This window comes from Paramormyrops kingsleyae, chromosome 6, assembly GCF_048594095.1.
Source record: "Paramormyrops kingsleyae isolate MSU_618 chromosome 6, PKINGS_0.4, whole genome shotgun sequence".
NCBI classification, from domain to species: Eukaryota; Metazoa; Chordata; class Actinopteri; order Osteoglossiformes; family Mormyridae; genus Paramormyrops; species Paramormyrops kingsleyae.
The window spans coordinates 11962418-11985306 of NC_132802.1; the positions used below are offsets into that span (position 1 = coordinate 11962418).

The 22889-nt window shown below is 40.6% G+C and overlaps 1 long non-coding RNA gene across 1 annotated transcript; it reads left to right on the top strand.

Annotated features, from left to right (window-relative positions):
• The first annotated feature begins 16092 nt into the window (after positions 1-16092).
• LOC111855824 (uncharacterized) lies at positions 16093-21440 on the top strand. The gene is made up of 4 exons (XR_002840967.1): positions 16093-16217; positions 18037-18188; positions 20433-20550; positions 20903-21440. It is a non-coding gene; the product is annotated as an uncharacterized lncRNA (long non-coding RNA).
• The last annotated feature ends 1449 nt before the right edge of the window (positions 21441-22889 follow it).

Sequence of the window (22889 nt, forward strand, 5' to 3'; positions counted from 1 at the left end):
GGAAATGATAACACACACTGACTTACATGAGCAGGTCGGCGTGTGTGCGTGTGTCCCCGTTTTTTGTATATGCCCCTGTGTGTGAGCTCAAGGTGTTCAGAACGTGGATTACCTCAAAGCCTATTAGAGCCCCAGGGAACAATGAGTTTCCCTGCAAGGCACATGAAATCCAGTGAAAAATCATGACTTTGAGCTATCAGTACAGCCTGCACGCACATTCGCTTCAGCTTATAAGCTGATCTTATGCTTTGTTAATAAAGCCTTTTGTCTTTCTCTTTATTCAGACATCAGGACCCTTTATTACATTAGTAAATACATATTTTTTGTATGAGTTATGAAGTATTTTAAAATGTGCTTGCAAGCAAATGTTCTCTGTCTTGCTTTTCTGCTGATCAGGGAAAAAAATCTACCTGATTTTATGAGCCAGACAGATTTCTTATTGTGCACCTGGCTTGGATAGTCTAGACCTTAGATAAAATTCCTGGGCTGGAACTGAAAGTAAATAAAGTGATTCCTGACTCTCCAAAACTAAAATAAAGCATAGCTGTATCCAGTAATTAAGACGATCCAAGCTTTGAGTTTTAATCAAATGATTATCTGTCGGTACACATATTCTGTTTTCAGAGACAAGCATGTTTAATGGTTGTAATTATCTTACGTTCCCAAGCACATTACAGAAACAATAGAATTAATTTGCTTAATTACAGAAAATTGAGGCTTTCCTTATTTCAGTGCTTGTGTCAACTGCAGCCTTTTAAGTAACAGTATTGACTGCAGAGTCAATCAAAAAATCACTTCAAAAAATGTTTTATAAAATAATTTGTATTTAAAAAAATTATAAAAAAAGAAATGTGTTTTAAATAAGGAAAAATAAAAATGATATTTTTGAAAATGACATACTTTTTCCATGCACGATCATGTTTTCTTACAGGTAACTAGGTACAAGTTACAGGTTGTCAATGAGGAAATGTGAATGAAGACTCATCACTTGATGAAGCACAAAAAAGAAACTGCATTTCACAGAAAGAACTTGCAAGTTACAGCACTTAAATTATATAAATACTTTTGACACAGTACTAACTCCATAGTATCAGTAGGTCTTTGTAGAAATGGACATATTTTGTGCTTCGGTTCTGGAATCGCTGAAGGTTGTTTGCGGAAAAAGGTTCTTCCATCAATGTCCACAGCTTCATTGCAAACCCAAAGGACCATGTTAGCACATTTAGAGCAAAACAAATACACATTATGTGTTTCAAATCATGTGCATATGTATGACCAGTGATTATGGCCAATGTATCAACAAACAATTTAAAATGGCTTTGTATGAAACCAACAATAGTAAAATTGGAGATGAATGTATCCCTTACTTCTTATGTCATATCCAGGTAGATTCTCCTCTTTTAAAGTTTTAAAAAGATGCAGTAAAACTGGTCAGTGAAATCTCTGAAAAGTGTATAAAAAATAAATATGCCAAATAAAACATTTGGACATTTGAATTTAATTACGGTAAATTTAAAAACGTTTACAGCAGAGGATGCTACAGTATGTGGTTCATTTGAAATTTAAAGTTGTTTTTGCTTCCTGCCTACTGAGAAGAGGGCAGCATGCAGCCTGGCATCTCCACGGTCGGGGGATGGGATCCCACCCTGGAATCTCCACGGTCGGGGGATGGGATCCCACCCTGGCATCTCCACGGTCGGGGGATGGGATCCCACCCCTGCCCTGCTTGTGTGCCGTTCACATGTTCTCCGTCCGCTGCGTGGGTTTCCCTCCGCAGTCCAAAGACATGCCGTTAGCATATCTGGCATCTCAAACACCCTCATAGATGTTTATACATCTGCCTCTGACACCAGGTACCTGGGTCTTGTACCCTGTGCTGCCTGTTATGAGCTGTAGGTGACCCTGAATGTACTGGAAAAAAAGCTTTTTCCATTTCCAGAGAAATTAAAAATATATATATCCAGCAACCATCCATAGTAATTTAATTAATAACTGTACCATTTCCACTCCCTATTCAGCATGTCAATCATTATTGACAAGTATTTTATTTAGCAGATGCTTTTGCCCAAAGTGACATACAATCCAGGCATTTCAAAAACATATGTACTAACATGTAATCGACTAGGCATAGGTGCACCTGTGCCGACTGCCTAGGTATGAGTGTAAATAGTAGGAACAAGAGCTACACAACATATTTCAAAAAAGCATGAACCTAATACGACAGTTCGATGATGAGAAGTGCAACATCAAACATTATTATTAACTATTGATTTGATCTTATCTTTTATCCCCAACTGTGAGGTCATACCTCTCACTCTGAGCCATCTTGGAAATGGTGAATGACAGTTTTTACATTTCTAATGTTACAGCTAGCTTAATTATGTCACCTTACAGAAGAGGTCATACCCAATATTGCTGTATGGCGCAGTGCGGCACTGGGACCCACAGACTGATTGGTGATGCGGGGGAATCCAGGGGCAGTGCTAAGACACTTCCGCCTGATCCAACCTGTCCCACCATCTGCCAGGACCAGTGGACCGCCTGCAGTGAGCCGCTTTCATGAAGACGGCTCTAATTGCAGTGTAGCACACTTGGGCTTTGCTCTCCCTGGTTAATCTTCAAGGACATTAACACAGATTTTGTACTTCAGCCAAGGTTGGGACCATAGTTCTGTGTGGAACATTTTAGATGCTTTTTTGATCTCCTGTTGGTTTCCAGGTGTATCCATAGTAGTTAGATTTAAAAAGCATGACATTCTACCTTTTTCCTTCAAGACAAGTTTTCTAGTACTCATGAATTTCCTTCTTTATTCCTCTGTTATGTTATCGATCAGTATCAGTACAAGAACACACAGAACACACAAGGTAGGAACATATACATCTACCTTAGTGTATTTTCTGTTCCGCTCGTCGTTGCCATGGAAGCATCTGAGATGGTTTTTCTCTCAAGGATATCATGTATGCTGTTCACTTTGTGGCCAGGATTGCATCCTACCCACATGGTGCATTTGGAGAATTCTAATTGGTTTATGTCTTATTTCTAAATGATTTCCTGCAACAAGCCCAAATGAATGGGGTGACACATTAAGGCTGATGAGGTTTTAGAACTGAAGACACTACAGTCTGAAGTATAAACACGCACTTACACTACATTTATACATTTTGTGCCACAATATCTGAGAGGTGAGATGAACACTAAAATGAAGGGTGTCTCTGTGAGAACTCACATAAATAAACCTTACTCCACTGATGATATCGTGTCATTTTATTTTATTTCCAAAGCAACCTGCTCTTTCTGCAACCAGGCATCAAGTTTTGCTAATTCCAATTATAATTTGCATCTATATGCAAAACATCGTATTGTTATTCCAGCATTAAAAGGTTGAAAATCAAACAGTGTATCCCATGTTTTTTGGTATTCCGTATTCCAGAACACATCTGGCGTGGCCTGAACTTTGCAATGTGGACAGATGCATTTTCATTGTTGCTTAACAAAAACAGTATTGGGAGCCTCATATATGAACTGTGCTGGTGTGTAATTAGGGGGTATAATTGGAGACCAGTGAGATGTGCTGGCTCAGCTTGCCTGATCACGTCGATGGATGAGAGACTCAAACACCTGCCACTGGGTCGTATTTGATTTCCAGTCCCATTGTCTTCAGATTGACGTGCTCGTTTTCACTTGTTAGAAAGCTCGATTGCGAGACATCAGAATTCATCCTAGCTTCATCGACACGTGTTTACTAACAGGCTCAGGCAACATACACAAATCATATTTTTGTTGCTCACACTGAGATTTAAAGATTCAAAGGTTTCATTGTCATTGTGTTACACAAAACGAGATTACATTGGTGACTTGCAAATACGAAATAAAAGATAGATTAAAGATGTCAACAGTATACAAAAGAGTAAATTGTACATAAAAGGACAAATTAGGTAAAAAATAACACAGCATAAAGTACAGGAGTGACAAATAACCATTAGTAGGGTTGCCGTACGCCTGGGTTTCCCTGGACGTTTTCTTTTTGGGCCCCTGTCCAGGTATCTGGGCGGTTTGTCAAAAATCAGCGGTTTGTCCGGGTTTAGCGCCGCAACCTGTATTACCCAGTGTTGCAAGTTAGAGTGGAGTACCAAGGGAAGGAAAAGGCACCAATATTCAATATACAGCAGCCACTTATACAATCTTATCATTATACAGTATTTGCAAGACTCATGTACCCATTTACTTTAAAAATTAAATGATGTATCCTCACGAATTGCTCACGAATGACAACAACTTCCAGAAACCATTGGCACTTTGACGCTTTATTTTTGTTTTTGTGTTAACAGTGAATCGTGTTGTTTGCTTGAAGTTTAACAAATGTTCACTTAGCGGTTTGTAACTATAGACTTGTATGCAAGTATATTGTGTCAGTTGCGTGTATATTGTAAAACAAGAGTTAACTTTAAGCATGGGTCTGGGTTTCTCCGGACACAAATTTTTATTTTGCAGGGTGGTTAGGGGAAACTTATTAATATTCATAAGAGCACTACCCTATTGGCCAGTGAACTGAATACTCATTAATATTCATGAGATACACAATATTTGATTGGTCGGTGAACGTGACAATCCATTAATTTTCTGATCCCTGTACATGCCTTCTTTTTCATCTCACCAAATATGGTAACCCTAACCATTATTGTAGGTTATTGTACATGCATATTGCACAATGAATATTTCTGTGAAACTGCAATGTTTCTATTTGTGCGAGTTATATCCTTCCTTCTTAGCATTCAGCTGTGAGATGACCCTTGGAAAAAAAGTGTTCCTGAAACAGCTTGTGTGGGTACTGTATGAATGCTTCTGTAGCGAGGCAGATCCAAGCCACCGAACCCAAGGGAGATGTTGACGGACCAGCTTTCTGATCCTCACGCGGGCCGAGAAAATAGAGCAGCTTCCCAAATTCTCTGTGATCACTTTTCCTGAGGATAATCTCAAAAACTGTTTCACTGCTAAATTCACAGGCACTAAATCAAGGCCACATTTTCGCTGGGTTCATATACAGGAAACCATCGAGGCAATGTGGCTTAGTCAACACCTTTTTGGGTTATAAGAGGGTTTTTGTTTCTCCTTTAGAGGAGGATACAAAAGGAGGTAGAGGCAAAAACAACCCATCTGGCTAATGAGGTAAAAACAGGTTCAAGCCAGCAACAGCGGAACAGCAAATTTCCAGAATTTCCCGCTGGGATCAATGAAGTTGATCTTAATCTTAAACTGAAATTTATGTATCATGAACACCCTCAAATGGGTTGAGACAAACAGACAGAAAGACAGACACACAGACAGACAGATAGATAAGTATAAACAACCATTCTTGCCAGTGACCATTATTCTAAAGAACAGTGTGATTTCTGTAAGTCCATCTTGCAGATCTGAAAGTTCTTGTCCAAGTTGCAAAATAGATCAGATGTCAATGGGGGCTGCTGGCTTCTCAATTTGTGTGTCATGTAACAGTCTTAGTTACCTCATTACATTTTGCAGATATTTATTATATATTAACTGATTGAACTGAATGAAAAATAGAATAGGTAATAGGTAAGCTGTTGCCAGGCTGGATGCTGTTGTGTTTCTGCACATCCCAGAGACAAGAGCACCAATCAGCTTTCTGTGAGGAGCGGTCCTGACTGCCGGGTGTAGCCTGTTTAAGGTTTTTTAAGGTGGAGGGCATAAGAGGGGTTGTAATTCATACAGTGGGGCCAACCTTATCATCAGTCAATAATATGTTTTGAATAGGTGAAATGATGTGGGACAGCACTCAGGGGGCCAATCAGCTTGTATCTGGGGCGGGTGCCCATTTGTATACTTCCCTGGTCCCCGGAAAACATGGCTCTCAGCCCTTTTGCATTTCTTTTTCAATTATGTTTCGGTGATTGTCGCTGATGCGATTTGACGCGCTTTGTGATGGAGATACCTTAATCAATAGCTGCTAAATTGCAGTTTCAATTTCCTAGCAGACGCGTGCATTCTGATTGATTTCAGGTTTGCCGGCACCCTACCCATTTATCCAGGCGCCTTGGCCTACGTGTGATACAAAAGGGCCGTTTCCCTCGAGACATGACCCAGGGACCATCTGGTCACAAATCAGACACTTTATTGGCTAGAAGCTGTGCAGCTCAATATACCATTCAGATTGTATATTTTCAACAGAAATCAGTCAAAGGGAGCATCTCAAGGTAACAAGTGATTGGATTTATGTTGCAGGGAGAACCTGCGCGTGTTTTATTTACAGCGGTTGTTCGGTGAGGCGCTGCCTGCAGAGAGGATGAAGTGGAGGAGGACGGGGCAGCGACATCAAGGCCACGTCGTGAAGAATGTTCCCATCCTCGGCGGTGAGTCACAGAGGTGTGCGTGTGCCCCTCAGAGCCCCATTTTCGTCAAGTTTCGTTCCCAGGGGTTAGCTACCTCGAAGGGTTTCGCTCAGAAAGTTAGCTAAGTCCTGATGTTCACGCTTAAAACTTCTGGGCGAGCTGTTGAACTTTTAGCCCCTCGTCGTCTGGCCACAGGGATTACACACAAAGGAAACTTTAAACCAGCTACAGGCTCACATCTATTCAAGGAAAAGGCTGTTCTCTTCCTAAACGCTTGGTGTATCCATACCCTTTATATAAATAAATGCATTTCATTTCATGTTTTATTTATATATGTCAAAATGGAGTCATGGAGTGGGATGCTAAGCGTTGCTGAAGTTTTATCAAAGTAGCCTGGTGAACTGATCAGATCCGATCGCCTTTTGGATGCATGACACTGGTCACCATACTTGCCTGGTGCTTGGCTTTCTCTGGGAAAGCTGAACCTATGTGCCCGATTTGTACGGCATTGTTTTTCTCTCCATTAGCACATTACATTTTACATTATATTTTTTTTTAGCAGATGCTTTATTCCAAAGCGACATACAAGCGAGGTAAATAGCACAATACAAACATACGTACAGCTAGTTGATCTCAGGTACAAGTATAAGCAGCGGGGGCAATGCTAGGCCTATTTTAGGGGGGCTTTATCCACCCTAAAATGTTTTATAGCCTCCCCAAATAAATGTGTATTTATTGGCTTGAGTCATGAATAGCTTTTTATATTATATATGTATACCATCCCCCCCTCAGGCCCCCTATCCATCCATCTCTAACTACACCTCTGGTAAGCAGTCTGGGAACAGGAGCTACACAACATCTTCCAAACAAAGCAAGAACATATTAAAAAGCATAACGTGCAGCATTAAGAGCATTCAGGGAATATGGAGCGGTGCAGGCTAGCAGAGGTATTCCTGGAACAGATGGGACTTGAGGTATTTTTTGAAGGTGGAGCAGCAGTCTTCTATCCCTGAAGCTGCATCTCCTTTACTTGTTACTGAGACCATTTATCTCTCAGCCAGACACACGAAACATTTGATTGACCGCAGCCTGCTGCAGTGCAACGGCCACATCACCTTCACTCTGTTTCATTATTCACGTGAACCGTGAACATTTTAGCATGGATGCTGCATGTGGTCATCCCTCTACACCACACTTGTCTGAACAAACTCTTCCGGGGGTCTCTCAGGAAGTAACATTATGGTCTAATCCACCACGCCTTGGGCTGAGCATCTAAAATTATAATGAAGGTCAGTGCCCCCATTGTAGTATTGAGCAAGGAGACAAGGTAACATTACATTATAAATGTAATAGGTGCCTTACTTCTGACTTCTCGCTTGAAGGGGAATTCAAAGGCACAATGGGAGCGGATACTGGATATATAAAGCCAGTTATATCGGCTTGGAAATATTCTTCCTTTTTCCTTCAAAAGACACCATTTAGACAATAAGAATTATTGATTCAAGTAACAGATTTTTTACATCTTGAAGTGAATCTAAAAAAAGGATATAGCTCCTTTTCACTTAGTTGCAGTAATAATGCACAGCTATTCTGCATGACAGCTAGCAGGTGACAAGAATGGCACTTGTTTGCATGTTAGCATTAACATATGCTGCAGTGCAGGGCAAGGCTGTACTAGGATTAAAAATCGGCACTGGACTTTTGGCCGCACAGGGCCACCATACATACATAACTAGAATACAATTTGCCCATGCAGCAAGGTGTGTGGGGGGTGTCCCCACATCAAATTATCACATTTTGCCAGCCCACAATTCCATCAGCCCATCGGGAAAATGCCATATGGTCAGTCCAGGTCGGTACAGGGTTATAGCAGAAAGGGACTGATTTAACTAGCGTTCAGCTTACACTGCCTGGCTTCTGGAAAGTAACAAAAAGATGAACTTTTTGACAAGGGTGACTGGCTTCCATCTGCAATTGTATTATTTTTCCTTCAGGAATATGATAAAAAAGGTTATTTTTTAAAAATGCCTAACCAATCCTTTACATTACGAAGCAAAACAATGTTATGATTAAAGTTGTTAATTCCTAACTATTTTACATTTTACCCAGAATGCTTTACTTCACATTTAACTGGAGATGACTTGTGCAAAATAATTGGTCAATTTCATTGGCCTGGAGCTTCCTGGTTCCGTGTGATCTTGCGTAATATCAGGTTGAACTCTTCCCGGTACTGGTGGGTCGCTGGTTTGTATCCCACTGCTGAGCGCTTGCACTAGGCCCTTAACTCCCAGTAGCTCCAGTGGTGCTGGATGCTGCCTGAACCTGAGCTGTGACCCCCAGGCTCACCTGTGTGTGTGTGTGTGTGTGTGTGTCTTATGGAGAGCGAGATGGGATAGGAGACAAAACAATATCCCCAGAGGGATCGATAGAGTATCACTATTGTATTCCATTGTTAAGTTCACCAGTGCATCTCTGTGTTTTTGTTGTACTTTTTTGTTAGCAGAATACATGCTAATCTTTGGTGCTCATGGCGGATCATGTTTGCATCACGCCATGCAGCTCCAGTCAGTAAACCTGCCAGCTTTCCGCTTGCTTGTTCATGCCACTGGCTTCCTGCTCACCTGCATGCCTGCTCTGATCACACTGCCAGCAGCTAACACCCGTCAGCTATGCACATTTGCTTTCTGGTTGATACAATAAATGCATGAAACTGTTTGTGCTTTTCGAGCGCAGATTGTGCAACAGCTGGTACTGATGCAGGGTAACTTAAAATCGTGTAACTGCTTTGTCATGGAGAACCTGTTTTTTTTTTTTAATGATTCCAAGCCCTGTAACTCGTTAGAACACCAGCTCCATAAGCCACTTCCGGTTAGACACCAAATTTTTGCTCTGCTATGCACAGAGACACAACCTCATGGCATACTTAGTGTTTACTCCCAAGCTGATTATCCAACTCATGGGGGTTTTACTTATACAAAAATCAGATGTCTTTGTCCTGCCTCCTGTTGCTTGCACCCACCTCCTCTACACTCTGATTGGTTGTTTCTCTGAACCAATAACTTTTCATTCGACCCTCCGAACATTATCGTAAAATTCCTACAAGCCAAAATTGACCCACCCCCACCACCACGCAGATTAAATCATTAATCTGCAAATTCAGTGACAGTTACTCCTAACTAGATTCCCTGCTAACCAGAAGAACTGGTTTCGTTCTACCGGACTCCTGTTGAGCGATATCATGTCATAAGGTAAGCGGCTGAAACCCTATTGAATGTGGTGGAGATAAATTAATTGGGTACGAGTATCTGGTGGATTTGAACCAACAAATGATTCAAAGTGTGTGTGTAGTTTAGAAAGATGAGATGGATTTATATCTGAACAACCAAAATCAACAACGCCTTAACCCACCAGGAAGAGATTTGGGGTGATAAACTGGATTTTAGTTCCTGAAGGAAGGGGTGAGTAATCCCCTCATGATTGTACACATGCGATAAAAATAACCAACAATGGGTATCTGCTAGTATTTTTCAGGTCTCCCTGTTGTGTTGGTCCTGGCAGGACTGGCAGTGAAACCTTTTCTGACACATTGACACAAGGCACACAAAGCAGTTAATACATTTTATATATGCAGTGAAATGTTACTATTAGATGGTATGACACACAGAGAGCTAAAGTGCACTGCATTAAACAGAATTAATGTGTTTGATCATCAGCCCTCCAAACAGATACTGTTGAAACCTGCGGCTCTCAGCAACAAGCTACTTCTGTAGAACAGGCTTCTCGGCTTGTGAAGAAGCGTACAGCTCTCTCTGCCACGGCCTTTACCATGGCAAAGACCCCTAATGAAAGCATGGGGAGTGGTGTGTGGCTCACTAGGTTAGGACACTATGCTTTTAATCCAAAGGTTGGCAGTTCCTGTCCTGTGGTCGGTTGAGCAATTTTGGGGTTGGATTTTGCCGATTCGGCCCCTGGCATTAGATTTTGGGGTACCTTTTTACAATAAGGCTCCCTTTGGCTGCTAGTAAATGCTAGTAACTCACTAATAAAAGGAAAACTGTGTTATAACTTGTTTAGAATTGTCTATTTATAATTTACAAAGTGTTACAACCTAAGTAATAACCAGATTATAAACCATCCATAATCTCTTTATATGGGTAGCCTTATTATAAAGTAGCACCGAATTTGGGGCCCAGTAAAGTTTCTAGGCCCCCTGAAACTGCCAAGGTATCCATGCCCCTCCAACACCACTGGCTCCTAGAGAATGTTTTCCCTTCCTTTCTTAAAAAAGAAAGAAAAGTAATGTATATCATTTTGGATAAAAGTGTTTGCTAAGTAAATAAACATAAAGAGAGAATGATAGAGAGCAGCCACAAAGGGTAACAGCTCAGATCTGAATGAAAAGTAAAGCAAAGTTAATGCGATGATGTGCTTTGTGTGCTGCAATCGATGCAGCTACAGCTTTGCAAGGTGTCGATATTTCATTCTGTGCCACCGTGTCATTTTATATATGAGACGAATCTTAAAAAATAAATAAATGCTCTCTCTTGATTAATCGATTTCTGTAATAGGACTGTTTTCAGAATATTCTCACAGCTTGCGCACTATCAGTCTCGACTGTACGATATGAATCATGTTTTTCATTGGCATTCTGAGCAAGGTTAGTTAAAGGCATTGAACGAGTGCCTGAATTTAAGCGCTGACCATCTTATATCACAGTTAAAGGCAAACGGCTCAGGTTATTTACGGCAAATAAACAAACATCGCATCTTTTTTCAGAGAAGCTTGCATGAGTACCATATCAAAGGTGCGGGGAGCACATTGGACATGCCCCCCGGAGGGTCATAACAGAATCCACAATAAAGTTTGTCAGTGTCAGTTGCTGGGGTGTGCTTATTCAAGGCCGAAAGAATGAATTCGATGGAGCAAAGAGGAATCTACAAGAAGTGCAATTAATGTAATTGCTATTGAACATCCCCACGAGCAATAAGAAGGTCAAATGACAGGCAGGAGTAATGGGTATGAAAAGCATATGCTTTGACAGTATTTAGACATGAAAGGTGTCTTTCTTTGGCAGCCTACTTTGAAGACATCCTCTTCGACTACTGTGACTGTGCTTCCTGATGCAAACAAAGACATATGGCTCTTGGTATAGCAGTTGGGTCAAGGAAAAGATAAGGTACAACTGACTCCCCCGTCTTATCTTGGAGTGTTATTTTTCATAATATTAAAAACTGTTCTAAAAATCCCAATCACCAGCAAACACAATTTAAATTTGTTCACAGATTATACCCCACTCCCCGGAAATGCCATCTCATGGGCTTAGAGCCTGACCCCTTATGTCACCTCTGTCCCCTTCAGGTCCCTGGTACCTTTCTCCATATGTTCTGGGACTGTTCTGCAGCGGCTGCTCTTTGGGGTTATGTGGCCAGATCGCTCTCTTCAGTTCCTTCCTCTCCCATTCCCCTGTCTCCCGTGGTCCTTCTTCTCCTGGACTTCTCTTCTCTCTCTCTCTCTCTCGCTTCCAGTGGAGGCTCCTGATGTCTGCCTCCTTAGCGGCTAAGTTGTTATTAGCCTCCTGATCGTGCCATTCCCACTGTCTGGAAGTCTCCTGATCGTGCCATTCCCACTGTCTGGAAGTCTCCTGATCGTGCCATTCCCACTGTCTGGAAGTCTCCTGATCGTGCCATTCCCACTGTCTGGAAGTCTCCTGGTCGTGCCATTCCCACTGTCTGGAAGTCTCCTGATCGTGCCATTCCCACTGTCTGGAAGTCTCCTGATCGTGCCATTCCCACTGTCTGGAAGTCTCCTGATCGTGCCATTCCCACTGTCTGGAAGTCCACCTTTCTTGATCTGCTTCTGCTGGAACTCTCTGCAACCCGGATTAACAACTCGTCTGGTTCTACAGTCCAGAGCTGGCTCCATGACGTGCAGCTGGTCAAGGACTGGCTGCGGGTCATGTCCTGAGGCCATCTTCCTTGTTCTTCTTTTCTTTGTTTTGTTTTGATTTTTACTTTCCTAATTTTGACATTTCTCACTGATATAAGTCTGTTATTTCTTTTCTCCTCAGTTTTTAGCTGCGTTCTCCGGGCCTGGGTGTGCCGGTGACCATTGTTGGTCTTTTGTTTCTTTTCCTTTGAGGTGTTGTCTCAGGGTGTATTGGGGAGGTGGGGGTGGAGTGTGTTCTGTTCTGTTCCGTCTTGTTTTTGTTAAAAAAATCTCATAAAAAAGGTACAACTGACTTATTATTGTGGATTAATATTTTCATGAAAAAATGTAAAATAAAATACTAATGTCATCTGTGATGGACTGACATCCTATGCAGAGTGTGCCCCAGCCTTGTACCCTGTGCTAACTGGGATAGGCTCCTGGCCCCCTCTGACCCGACCAGGATAAATAGCTGTGAGATTGATGGATGTCAACATTGTCTCCCTGGCTTTGTGTCTGAGGAGACTGCATGCACTCCTCATGTCCATGCAAGTTTTCCTGTGGGTGCTCCAGTTACTTCCAGCAGTGTAAAAACATATGGTTTGCTAAATTGCTTTCTCCAAATTGCCAATCGTGTTTGATTGTTTGTGTGTATGACTGCTCTGCAAAGTATTGGCCTTGAATGGATTAGCATCCATGCCTTCTGCCCTGCATTTGTGGGATAGGCATCAGGTCCACCACAACCTTCTACAGGATGAGCTGCTATGGAATGATGGAGAGATGGTAAGGGTGTTGCAAGCTTTCATTATTTAAAATGCAGAGCACTGAAATACAGCTTAGACATTATTTACATGACTGGTTACCCGATCACTGGAATATGGGAACGTGAAACAATGTTTTCAGATGCCCAGATCTATCACCCTTCAGTTGCCACCTCCTGTGGAATTTCAAGGCATTCCCAGGCCAGCCAAAAGATATAATCTCTCCAGCATGTCTTGGATCTGCCCCAGGGTCTCTTCCTGGTTGGACATGCCTGAAACACCTCCCCAGGGAGCCATCCAAGAGGCATCCTAGGTTGATGCCTGAACCACCTCAACTGGCTCCTTTCGATGCAGAGGAGCAGCGGCTCTACTTTGAGACCCTCCCGAATATCCGAGCTCCTCACTCTATCTCTAAGGCTGAGCCCAGACACCCCGTGGAGGAAACTCATTACTGCCGCCTGTATCCGCTATCTCATTCTTTTGGTCGCTACCCAATGCTTGTGATAAGCAAGAGTAGGTGTTTTCAGATAATTTCCATGAAACTGAAAATGTTGCGATGTCTTGTACTCAGCACCAATTAAGACAATTCTATATGCAGGATAAATGCATTAGATCCATGAATGTGCATGCAAGTTTGCCAGTTTTCAGTGCTCAAGGGCTGCTGGGTTTGCTGGCTTTTGCTCAGTCCTTATTTACTATGCTGAACCAATTATTTGAGTAGTAATTTACTTCATCTGGTGCTTCACGTGTCAGTCACATGCTAATTACAAAGTATTCTCTGTAATCTGTAGAACTCCAGTCCTGGTGGTTTAGGTACCTCGGGATCACTGTCTCTGAGAGTATATCTATATATATAATTATATTTAAATATAATATATCATTCCATAACACTCCATATTCTATACTGCCATAGTATCTGCCAGGATCGATTCCAGTCCAGCCCTGGTCCATGTGTCATTTCTGTATTTGTCCAGCGGGTGTCGCTGGTCATCCCGTCATTTCTCAGGTTGTTAGCTCTTAGTGTTTCACTGTCCCTCTGCCTGCCATGTGGATTAATGGGTTCACACAGTCTTCCCTTTTGTTGCAGGTTCAAGGCTGGCCAGAGACCAGCCTCAACCATGTTTGTATTTTTGACTGTTTTTTTACATTCTTGATCTATGTATTTGTGTTATGGTTCCTTGTTATTCTCTGATTTTACTAATATTTATCCACTGTTTTTTAGCCTCGCTTTCTGTTGAATCTGTTAATTGACCTCACCTGCTCTTCATTGCTCCTAGTTTGTAACAGTCCACACCTACCCCTTGTTAGCCCTGGTTATCAGTTTGTATTTAATTGCCTTCCCTGGCGGGTATTCCATGAAAGTAGCTAAAAAAAAGGCAGACTTTTCCAAAAAAGTCAGACTCAACCTGCAGTACCTCCATCGCTAAACATAGCCTCACGTCGTTCCACGAACGCAGTTCAGTTTTAATCAAGGTTCATTCAAGACAGACTTGCATAGTCTCACTTAGTGCGCACACCCGCGATATTTAAGAAGCCCAAATAAATGGATGAACGATAGATCGACCAAATCAGTCGGAAAGCCTGTAAAACGAGAGCGGTGTTTCTTTCCGCCGCAGAATAAGCGCTGCTGATGGAGCTGTATGAAAAATACAAAGATGTAATCCTTAAAAAAGGATCCATCCATAAACACAGCCAGCGAGTTGGCTTGGCAATGAATTGCAGACAGACTAAATGCATAAGTTACGTAAATGTTACAAGGGCTTTGTACAGTAGCAGGGTGGTAAAGTAGTTTACAGTATGTACGTTATCGCCTTATAATGTAAAAACTGCTGGTTCGTTCCCCATAGCCAGTGGGGGACCTTCTGGGATGATTTTACCTATCATTATTACTGTATAATATTATTTGATCTCCGTAAAATACTTTAAATCACATCAGTGTTAAATGTTCTGCACAAATAACCGTATATGTTGTCCATTATTTTTGGCACGCTTTTATTTTACAGTAAAATACCGTTATAACGGACTTCAAGGGACCTGGCAAAACAGTGCTACACCTCAGCAGACATACTTGTGGTATAGATTATTATATTGTACATGTAGTAATCCAACTATACCTGACCAGATGCGTGACTATTAATAAGCCCAACTACGTACTTACCTGCGCTGGATATCACCGGCACGCCACAGGCCTTGTAGGCGGAACTGCATGTCCATTATAGCCGAACGTACAGAACTACAGCTAGAAGCGGTGTTCTGTCGATATATGCTGCCTTGTCGAAAAATGCTACCGTAGTGCTAATCAATAGCCCTAACCCTAACTCTTACCCTAACCCTAACCCCCCAAAACCCCTAAAACCCTTACCTTAACCCTAACCCTAACCCCTAAAACCTAACCCTAATCCCAAAACGGTGGAACTGCACATGCGCAGAACGGCTCGATAGCACGTCTAAGTAGTATTTTTCGACAGAACAGCGGACCTGGGGACCAAATTGTTTGTCCATTATAAGCGAAATTCCGATATATGCGAGTCCGCTATATCCGATGCTTTTTTTGCATGTTCTTAAAGGCGCACGGCCAGGACCAGCGGACCTCATCCGTTAAAGACGATATTCCGTTAAAAGTGAGTCCACTATAACGGGATTTTACTGTAATTATATCGGAATTAATTGGAATGCTAAGACGTGATTTAATAGGCTTTTATTATATTGATCATGTAGCAATCTCAGCTCTATTCTCTATATTATGGAAGTATCACACGGAGCTGTACTTCAGAAAAGATGGTGTTTATTCTCTGCTTATTCTCTACAGGGTTCCATTTTTTAAATATACGTATATACAACACTCGATCATTCTCCCGCTAACTCAAACAAAATCATGTTATTTTGGTACACCTTACAGATTAACAAAAAAAATCAATCAGATAATGTAAAATATAATGTCAGATGAGGACATATAATTCAACAGATTACATGGCATGAATAGTAAGATCGCGGAATTTCGTCCGACGGAACGATCTTTTGGGAATCTGTTCCCACACGTCGGACGTTCTTTGAGACAACGCTAAACTAAGCGAGACAGTTAGCCTGGTCAGGACCGGTCCGTCTTGTTCGCAGGCCTAAATTACTATGGTAATTCAGCGGGGATTCATTTAAGACACGTTGATGGAACGGAACTCTCACTTAAGTAAGACTGACTTGTCGAAATAACTCAGACTTTCCCTTAAGCCTGCTTCATGGAATACCCCCCTGGTTCTCTTCCTTAGTTGGTTATTGTGACTGTTTGTCCTGTGTTACAGTGTTCAGTTGTCACCTTGTAGTTGTTACTACGTGTTATTCCCCGTGTCATTAGTGTTTTACTCCTTGCTCGGTTCCCACATCTTCCTACTTTTAGTGTTAGTTTCCCTAGGGATTTGTTTCTTCTTTTAATTTTTTCTTTTTAATGGGTACTAGCGATTAGTTTCTATTAGTTCATGTTTTATCTGTCTTGTTTTGATCCCTCGTGGTTCCTTTACATTCTGGTTCTGCATTTGTGTTCTGTTTGTTAATATACATTTTTCAGACATGCTCCTTGATGATGCCCCACCACAACAGTATAAAAACATGGGTGAAGGACACGAGAGACTAATTGATGGTGACTGTAATTGGAAACAGGGTTGGGGTGTGGCACAGCGAGGTAGCATACTTTGCTTTGTGTTGCTGGTTCAAATCCCAGTATTGGTAGAGTGATTTCATCAGTGGGTCCTTTTGCAAGGCCCTTAGCTCCCAGTTGCTCCAGGGACAGTGTGATCCTGAAGAAAAAAAAAGGGACAGGGCAATCTGCTAAATAAAAATAGAAATAATTGCTGGCTTATTTTGTTTACTGTTTCCTTATGCTCTTATTTGAGTCCTGTAAGAATAATTACCATTGACACAAGGGTTTGTATGTTTTGGACGGTCCCTAGAATGCATGAGAGGTGGGCTTTGTGTTTGAGTGACATCGTATGTGGCTCGGCATTATAAGGGGGCAAAATCATTTAACAACATTAGGACAGCCAAGGAATAGTCAGCAAACACAGAAAAGACAAACACTCTTCTGAGTTGTTTTGTCTTTCGCGGGATTTGAATATTTCTGCCATAAAATGAATATTTATCCAAACTGCCGAATCCCCCAGCGTGCCGTTATATATGCAAATTACCTCCTAATCTTCTGGCACAGTGAGGCAGGGGGGTCGCGCAATACATGGAGCATCATCTTCAACGTGACAGTCATTTCCTGTTTGACAGCAGTACCCAACAAAGGCTTGCTGTACAAAGCCAGTTGGATTGAAGGTTGTCAGAAATGCCCCAAGGGTGATTTGACATCAAGGGGTTGAGTCATGAAGCTGGTATTGAAGGCTTTTAGCACTCTTCAGTTTTCCATGTACTTGTTTGAGATCCATATTCAAACTTCCCGAGTGATGTGTACTGCATTGGCCAGGCTCTGTAATTAATCCTTCTGCATTGTGTTCCTTGGTCTGGAACTTCAAAGTTTCCGAAATCATTATGAAAATGACATGTTTTTCAGTCATAGAGAGAATATGTTATAGTGACTTATGACTCTATATAATGAATAGATGGGGTTTACACTAGGTTATCGTCTATTGCAACTGTATTGCAATTCTATCTTGGAAAAAACTAAATTTTACCATGCCATCATTTCTATACTATCATAGAAGAGTCAGAAAAAAATACATATTTTAATTTGTTACTATAATTACATATGATGGCAGGCTTTTTCTATTACCTGACAATCTTCATTCCAATTCTATGAATTGACTTAAATATATTGTTTAAAAACTTTTAAAACCTATTTCAATTTAGCTATTGTTTTATTAAAGGCAAAAGATAAATATTGAACAGAAACACCATTTAAGAGACAAAGAATTATGCTTTGGCAGCTCGGTTCTGAATAAGCAGTGTGGAAGATTGATTGATGGATATATGCATTTGAGTGATTCCAACTGTGTCGTCCAAACATTTACCAGAGCCACACATCCAGCGGAGAGCTTTGACAAGCCTGGAGCCATTCCCAGAATCTACTGTGAAGAGGATGTTAGGCCGTCACAGGACATCCCCTGAACAGTATACACACCCACACACAAAGGGCAACTGTAACACACTGGCCCATCTGAACTGCGTATCCTTTGACTGTGTGAAGACATCAGGAAAGCCAGTGTAAAGCTGCAGGAATAACATGCATTAGGGCAGGAATCAAACCCACAGGGCTGGGGATTTGATGCCGTAGGGCAGTGTTTTCTACTCCTGGTCTTCGGGGACCTACAGACAGTCCCCGGAGCTTGGAGGGAGCAAACACGCGGTCCGACTGTGGGTCCCCAAGGACTGGATTGGGAAACACTGCCAATGAGCTGTTCTGTAATCCACCAATGCACCCTATCAAAAACACGTATTAATATACAGTATAGATTCAATGAAAAATTGGGTTGTAGATTTCTATTGGCTAAAAAGATGTTCCAGTCATCAAGATGGCAGATTCCTCATGAACAAGGCACATGGCCATATACTGAAATAATGGGTTTGAACTCGGGCTGGGATAATCGATAATTATCATGATATAATTTAGGTCATTATTTAGTTACTTTGATGTTGCTTAAAATTCTTAGAGTTGCCCCTAAACAGATTCATGACATGATAAACAGCGAAACAGAAAGCTAAAACATAAATCCAATTTTAATAAAGAAATCATATGAAAATACACTTTTGTGTTGTAAGGCATAACACTAGAAAATGCTGGCAGTGCATATTGTTACTAAGTTTTTTCTCCGTCTGTCTCACTGTTCATTGACTAGGGCTGGGCCCTGAGCAGCTCTCCTTAGCACACCCTTGTAACCAAAACTGAAAATGATATCACAATATCTTCAGAGATTTTCACAATATCGATTTTTATCACAATACATAATTAATTTGTAGAGGGACAAAAAGTTAAATATGACAGATGGTTTTGAGTGTTTCTGATCAGGATGACCATATTGTTTTACTGATATTTTTGAAGCAGTTGACAGGTATACTGAGAAATTACACCAACTTCAGACTCACATTTTGATGGAATTTGTGCAATAGTGGTGCCTTTCAACTATTAATTATTCAAGTAAATAAGTGTTTAAACTGTATGACAACACTGAAATTAAAATGATATAAATGTTCATAATACCAATGTGATTATTTAATCAATATATTGCCCAACCCCAGTTTAAACCCCCACCCCCCCAAATTTGTTACCAGGGATTATAATCACTAGTTTGAACCCTCCTTGAAGTCTAGCACCCCATGTTGAAATAAATGTACGGCACACCCTGCCCCCCCTCCACCCCGGAAATTTATTTCTGGCCGCAGGCCTGCCATGAACATAAATATAAATCAGCAGAATCTCTGCCACCATGAGAAAAGATCAAGACACCTGCAACCATCTTTCCCATCCTTTGTGAGTAAGAAAAAAATCCTTTGATGTTCCTCTCAAACCTTTATCACATTAAAGCTTGTTCTTGTATCTTGTGAGCAAATGATTTGCAGCCCTATTCTTCTTCATCACCATTATGAGACAACCAAAATCACTCTCATGTCATTCATAAAAGATTTTACAATGCCGAGGAAATTACCAACATCTTTAAGATGCTGATAATCGATACATGATTGCAATTCATTCTATTTTATCAACCTTACTCAAAGAAAAGTGTTTTTAATCCAATAATTGTTATGCACAAAGCCTTTGTGTATAAAATTCAGCTGATAAAACCGTCAGCTAAATTAATAAAACATGAACTTTAAATATTTGAATTGTAGTGTGCATGACAATTTTTTGGAGAATAAAATATAGATATCTGCATATAATTTGAACCAATATGCTTAGAAAGCTGTTTCCTTTTTTGCTTAAGGTGAACATTAAACTAAGGAACAAAATACAGAGACTCAGGCCGAGATGATGCAGTTCATGGTACAAAACCTACGCAGTTTTGTGTGGCAGTACTTCTGGGGCTGCACACTGTAAAATAGCATATTCCAGTCAAAGCAATATGTTCCAGCTTTGTCTATTAAAGAACATCTCTGTTTACTCCAGTCATTGTGCAAAGTCTAGACACACTGTCAATGACACCTTCAGTATCTGAGAATGAGTCTTTATGTTTAATAAAGTCATCGATTGTTACATCAGTGCTGCACATTCATGTATACTGCCGCTGGTCTGAAAATACTGGAGAATGATCCAATGCCAATAATAAATTAAAAGTGTTTTTGATTAACAATGTGGACCAGGGACACATCAGCAAATCAAGTTTAAAAGCACAAAACAGCCTAAGAACTTTGTAGTATGGAAATCAAATAATTAGTCAGACCTGATGAACATTGACCCTTAAAAAGATAATCACAGCCTTGGTTTGAGGATCAATACCATCATAGGTCCCAAGCATGTACAGACGGCGAGCTATTCCAGTTCTTTATGACCAGTTCAGCCAGTTGCTGAATGGACGTTTAACCCACATCAACAGGTACCCCTTGTGATACGTGCCTTCACTTCTGCTAACTTAAGGTTCCTAGTAACTGTTAAGACACAGTAAGTCATAGTAAAAGCACACAGAGTAATGAGCAAATAGGTACCAAATGTGATCGAACAATTGTCTCCAGTTCTCCCCAAAGCAAGCCTGGGATATTCATACATATCTGACACTGCCTATGGCTGTAGGTGCGTTGCATACTCAGGAACTTTACAGTGTGTTTCTATTAAGTAAAACTCACAACTGTGCTGATTAGTTACTGTATGGATGTGATTATAATTTTTTAATGTCGGGATTATTCCTTAGGATTACTTAGTGATGTCATATTTATGTACCTGTTTCCTAGGATTAGGTCAACCTCCAAGGCAAGAATAACTCCACCAGTGATGGATTCCATCTGTTTCTGGAAGCAGAGGCTGCATATGTCATTTCGCTTCTGCCCTGTTGCATGCTGGCTTGTTGTACTCACGCTGCTCTGTCAAGGGGAAAAAATCATCAGTCAAATTCAGCCACCCACCTGCTCATTCACCCTGCCTCTTGTCTGGATATATAACGTCAGGAGTTTGTCCAAATGGATTTTTTTTACAGAACACTTGCAGCACATTGCCAATGACATTTCATGTGAAAATAGTGAATTATGAAATAAAGCAGCCAGTCATGACAGTAGCTCAGGCACAGAAATTATCCTTCTAGCAAAAATTAATTGCTCAGTTTCCGATATCTTGGAAATGCATTTTCCACTGAACAAATATGGAGTCTCCCTGTATGGTGATGGACAGCTTGAATTTAAATAGGCTGTGAAAGCTAATGTTAGAAACTTTCGGAAAAATGTGCATTTTTAAGGGAAATATGTATATTTCTTTGCCAGTGCACCATTAATAAACATTGAGAAGAAGTTTACACAAGTATAAAGCTTTATGCCACCATACGTCTAATTGTGCATCATGCCAGTAATTTATATGTTTTCATGTAGTTTGTTTTTGTTATTTATGATGTTTTAATATTTGATAAATGACCTAGGCAAAAAGGCAATATGTCCTGAGTGAAAATTTTACTCAATTAAAAGTAAAAGTATTCAGCAAGAATCACACTTGAGTAAAAGTAAAAAAGTACCGCATTAAAATTGTACTTGAGTATTAAAAAAGTAAAAGTAAAAGCAAGAATGAAAACTAGAGATTCTTGTTTACGTTTTTAATCTCTAAAAACATAAAGTGAATGAACCACATACAAGGTTTTATTCTGCTTTAGAACTGTTTAGATTTAATCATTTAATTATACGACAAGGCACACCTAATGCAAATATGCAACATGCTACTCAAAGGATGCATTTCATCTTGTATGAATCCTTACTAATACCGCTAAAAGAAAAGAATTCGCTAAGGTACGGCCACAGGTGCTCTTGACCCTGTGGCTGATTTTGGACTGCGTTTGCTACTTAATCATGTTCTTCCTCCATTTTCTTCCACTGATTGAATGTTATGATTTATCTAATTTCCAAGTCAAGGTGCTGTGCATTGTGGTGATTGATGCGATATGACGTCACTTCCAAAGGACCAATGAACATGTCTGACTAATTTCATAGAATGTGAAAACGAATCTCATTGGCACAATGAATAACATTTTAATTAAACTGGAATTCAGCGCAATTCAATTGGTTTGTTAGCAAGGGAAAATAGAATGAAGTGCACTCCAAAAATTTGTATTTTAAAACGATTTACTTTTTGACTGTAAATAAAATTGTAAGGAGTAAAAAGTACTTTTTTTTCTTTAAAAATGTAATTAAGTAAAAGTAAAAGTATTCATTTTTAATTGTACTCAAGTAAAGTAAAAATCCCCAAAAATAATACTTAAGTACAGTAATCAAGTAAAATTACTCAAGTACTTTACACCTCTGGTGCAAAACAAAGTGCAAAGGCAGTACACAGTACACTGTAAACAAGTAAACAGGGTGCAAATAAGTTAAAAAGAATACAAACAGAATATCCAGGAAAACAGAATATTAGAATATTAAAGAAATTAATTGACAAACAAATTAACAACAACAATAATATTAATAAATTAGCAATAGCAATTTGTGCACCGGACTGTCGCTGTTAGAAAGATGGGGTGCATCCTGACGGGTTTCGGCTGGGGGCGGAGGGTGGAGCGAGACACACCTGGAGGTAGTGCTGTAGTGTCTGATGGCAGCAGGCAGGAAGAACCCCAGCCGCACCCTTGTAGCCAGAAATGAAAGTTGTTGGTATAAGTCAGTGATGGGAGAAGCTTGGGGACTACAGCAGCCTGCGAACCCTGAGCACTTTGCCGGAGGTGTTTGGCACCAGCCACCCTCCAAT